Consider the following 5,000-nt stretch of genomic DNA (forward strand, 5'->3'; position numbering starts at 1 on the left):
TAGATCGGGGAGCCCCGCCATCTCTCCCTACTTGCCCTCATTTCAGTCCATGTACTCTTTTGTTCGTTTGGTAAGGAAGGCGGACGGGTACCCCTCGCTAACGGAACTCCAGTATGCAAGGGACAGCCGCCATTCCATCCCCACCAGGGTAACTCATGTTTGTTTTAAAAATTGTTGCCGCTCAATACTCCTCAGACCTGTTGAGGAGTACGGCTTTTCTCGCGTTTAACTATCGTATTTAATCAAAGATTAATTTGGCGAATGCGGACACTGAATCAACCAGACTTTGTAAAACTTTATAGGCATCAGGGTTTCGTAAAAGAAGTGCCACATCCTGATTAGGTAGTTCCTGCCTTAGCTCAGAGGCAACTGGTTCGAAGTCTGGGCAATCAAAGACCACATGTTCAGGCGTCCCCATAGGGGCACCACAAATACACTCAGGTGTTGGTTGGCTGCCTATCCTATGAAAATATGTAGGATAGGGGCCATGTCCCGTCAGAAAATGAACTATACCTTGTGAAGGTATTAGATGCTTGATGCGTAGTCTCTCTTGTACGTTTGGAAGGAAGTCGTAAACTCGCCTTCCTGTGTCTGAAGTGTCCCATTGTTCTTGCCAAGATGTTAGTGTCTTTTGCTTAATTTCCTTTACATTGTTCAGATGTTCACCCATAATTTGTGTTACTTTTAGAAAATCCCGTTTTACCAGCCAGTATACTGCCGCGTTTTGCCGTATTGTCAGATCCAGTGGGCATAGGCCCATAATGATACTAAGAGCGTCTGTTGGTGTGGTGCCAAAGGCACCTATGCATCTAAGAATAACATTGCGTTGAATACGCCTGACCATAAGCGCAGGCCTCACCTGAGTGAGTTTGTGGGCCCAGGCACTGGAGCCGTATCCTACTATTGGTGCTAAAATGCAGTTATGATACATTTTTGTTGCCAACGGAGGTAGATGAAAGCGCCGTTGGGCTATACTAATCAGTTTATTTAAGACTGCTAATGCTTTTGAAGCAACATGATTAATATGTGGCACATAACTCCATGCCTCATCTATGAGGACGCCCAAATATTTCGCAACTCGTGTACGCGCCACTACTTTATTGTCTAATCTTATGATGGGGTCACGGGCCAATTTGCCCTTAAGGAGAATGTATTGAGATTTGTGAGGTGCAATTTCTAACTTAGAATATTTACACCATTGTGTTAAGATCTCGAAAACATGGCCTGCATTTGTCTCTATTTCGGTACGACTGTCGCCCTCGATAAGGACGAGGAGATCATCTGCATATGCCACGACTCCTAGTGCTACATTGTTCTCCTCAAGAGTTCTCAGCAGAGGATCCATGTTTATATCCCAGAACAAAGGGCCGCACACAGAACCCTGTGGACAGCCCTTTGTTATGTTCTTGAACACCACAGCACCAGGAGCCGTGATTTTAGCAACCCTATTCCGGCAGTAGTCCTTCAAACAACCGTATAGCATTACCGGACACTCAATCTCCCGAAGACGAGAGAAAAGCGCCGGCCACCACAGGTTGTCGAAGGCACCGGAGATATCCACCATGACTCCAAGAACATATTTCCTTGTAGATGAGTGTACAATACTTGCAACCTTATTTACGGCATCAGATGTTGATTTGCCTTTACGGAAACCGTATTGCATGTCACTCATTCCACGAAGGATTCTGTGACTTGACAGCCTTGAGACCAGCAGCTTCTCAAGCGCCTTTCCCAGGACATCCAAGAGGCATATAGGCCTGTAAGACTTTGGTATTGTTGGATCTTTGTCAGGTGACTTCTTTATTATTATAACTTCCGCAGTCTTCCAGCGAGTTGGGAAGGACTGTGTTTCCAGACACCTGTTGTATATCTTTGCAAGGCCTGGGGCCAACTTGTGCACAATATTCTGCAGAACTTCCGCAGGTATTGCGTCTGGCCCTGGGGCCTTGCGTCTGGCAAAAGAGAGTATAGCTGTTTGTACCTCCTCAATCGAGAAGGGGTATACTTGTAGTTCATTATTGTACTCCGTCTGTTCCTGCATCCTAATCTCCTGTTGCATCTCGTTGTCCGTTTCCGGTCGGTCGTCGGGGAGGAGCACATTAAGTAACTCCTCAGCTGTCTCCACCCAGTCTTTCGTCATGCTGTCATTGTCTCCAAGTCTTACTGTCGAGAGATGCATTGGGGAATGTATCTTCTCTCTCACCATTTTATATGGGATACCCCATGGGTCTAGGGTAAGATGAGACTTTACAAAGTCCTCCCAGCTTCGCTGGCGATGTTGCCTTAGGGTTTCTTTGAAAATCCATTTTCGTCTCCTGTACAAGGCAAGATGGTATTGCCTTTCGTCCCGGGTGAAAGACGCCTGATAGCTGCGCCGAGCCCTTCTCATAGACTGCCTGAGCCGAGTGAGCTCCGGAGTCCATGGAGAGGTCGTTTCGCGTATGAGACGTCTTCGCGTCGGTATCGCTGCGGCCACTGCCGCCTTTATAGAGACAATCAAGGCCTCAACAGCCTCTTCCACGTTAAACGGGCCGTCTTCCAACTCTGGAGGATTGAACTCTGCCTCCAGCAGGCCCCAATCGGCTCTCCCGTAATCATATTGCGTTGTCCACCCCTCTGGCACGTGTTCCGCAAGTAGTGCTACTGAAAATTCAATAATGTTATGGTCACTTGTTGTAAGATTTTCTAAAACTTTCCAACTCTGAATATTATTTGCTACGTTAACTGAACTCAGCGTCACATCTATGTGAGACGCTGCCCCGGCTCGACTCCTATAGGTAGGAGGGTTGCCAGGGAGGTTTATTACATGTAATTGATGTTCCATTATGAAATCTTCGAGCGCAATTCCTCTTTGATCCTGGGCTCCACTGTGCCAGAGAGGGGATTTTGCGTTACTATCCATTGTAATAATGAGTGGTCTGCCAGCCAGGGCACGCAAGACAGTTGTCAAATGCCTCAGGTATATTTGTATTTGGTCTCTGTATTGACAATAAACATTTATGAAGAACCAATGTGTATTACAATAATTTATCTCGATTACAGTTACATGTGTATTACAAAACTGTGTTAGAACAGTAGTTTTGATTGACTTGTTTATTATAACAATGACTGACATAGGGTTTTGACCAGTCGAGATCACCTGAGCTGTTCCAGGGAGGCCTGGGACCCTGCCTGAGGCAGAGTACGGCTCTTGTATTAATAAGATGTCAGTATATCTTTCTTCAGCTAATTTGCAGAGCTCCTGAGTAACCAGTGAGCTCCGCATTGTATTTATCTGCATACAATTTAGTCTAGTCATGGGAATCTGGTGTAATAGTGGCTTGCAGGCCAAGCCTGGGCAGGATCAAAGGCGATTCTGCCGTGCATTCTAACCATATCTTCGTAAACTTTATTTAGATCAAATTTCCTACCCCTCCGGATGTAAACTTTCGAAACCAGATCAGATAGTTTATCGTATTCTGTGGGAATGTTTAAAGCAACAAGTTCTATGCAGTCTGCATCCTCCAGAGTTGGAAATGTGATTTTATTTCCACGGGGATGCCCAGCTCGGACCAGCTGCCTCAGTGCGGCGTTAAGAGTCTGTAAGTTTTCCAACCTAGACAACCGCAGAGTCTCCTCACATATTAGGTAGGTATTTCCAGGCGGACAATTGTTAAAAGATCGTTTCTGTTCTTGATTGTCTATCTCTACATCATCTACATTTACACCATCACCCAGAGTTATTTTATTTACAGATGTAACTACTTTGATCAAGTCTACATTCTCATCTACTTCATCCATTTTTACACCATCACCATAAGTTAATTTATTTACAGACGTGGCTACTTTAATCAAGTCTGCAGTCTCTTTATCTGTTCCCTTTGCAGGACCATCAGACGCAGACGCCGACGGCTCCGCCCCATCTCGACGAGAAGCGGAACCCACCGCCACGGCCGCCGACGGTCCCAGTGACTCCGGAAGGCCGCCCCTGGAGGCCAGGAAGGACCCGACCTGACAGGAGAAGTCCTCCGTCTCGGGCTGCACTTCAGGCACCGGCACAGCATAGATCTCCCCCTCCCTCCGCGAGGAGCTGTCTCCACCCGGGGAGGCGAGACCCGCCAGCCCAGTCGCCCTCACCACCATCGAACCTGGAAGACTCCCCCGGCAGGCCGGGGAACCTCCGACCTGGCACGAGAAGTCCGCTGTCTCCGGTTGTACAGTTGGCACTGGAACAGAGTAAACATTAGATATTTCCTCCTCTTGCTCACCATCCAAAGAGGACAGTGACTCTTGTAATTTCCTCCACCTTCCCGCATCTCTCAATGTTTTGCTTGGCGACTTCCTACGAGTGACCTTATAGCGTGTCGCCATAATCGGTCCTCTGGATTAGTCGCTGGAGAAGTAACTTGTAAGTCAAACACTCCTTACCAGGAGTGTTACATGTTCGCTTTCGATATCTGCATGGGATACAAAGTGGAGTATCTTTTGTGCAATTCTTTTTGTCATGGGTGTCACACCCGCAGTTGCCACACACGGGCTTCAAAAAGTTACAATATTTAGCAACATGGCCGTAGTCTTGGCACTTAGAGCACTTTGCTAAGGCCGTATAATCTTTCACTGAAATTGCATTGTAACCAATGTATAGCCTATTTGTCACTATTATCTGCTTTCTCAGTACAGGTGCAACCTCAATTGCGTAGTGTACCGTATTTCGGTCACGAGGACCTGCTTTAAAACGTATTTTTAACTGCTCGTTAAACTCCTCACGAGTCATTTTTTCCTCAAAATTCTGTGCGTATAAACAATCTGTTACATCGTCCTGAGACATGTACGACGGTACGTCGTACATCATCATTAGGGGGCGACGTTTGCGTGGTTTCTCACATATAAATGAGTCTTTTAGTTTCTGGTTGTTCATTATTTTGTCGCTATCCTCAGTTGAGGCCACTTCTACAATTAGTACATTTTTTGTTGTTCTTATATTGTTAATTTTAATCTTGTCTACACGCGGGTTTATGCTT

The sequence above is a fragment of the Schistocerca cancellata genome, unplaced genomic scaffold (assembly GCF_023864275.1).
Source record: "Schistocerca cancellata isolate TAMUIC-IGC-003103 unplaced genomic scaffold, iqSchCanc2.1 HiC_scaffold_335, whole genome shotgun sequence".
NCBI classification, from domain to species: domain Eukaryota; kingdom Metazoa; phylum Arthropoda; class Insecta; order Orthoptera; family Acrididae; genus Schistocerca; species Schistocerca cancellata.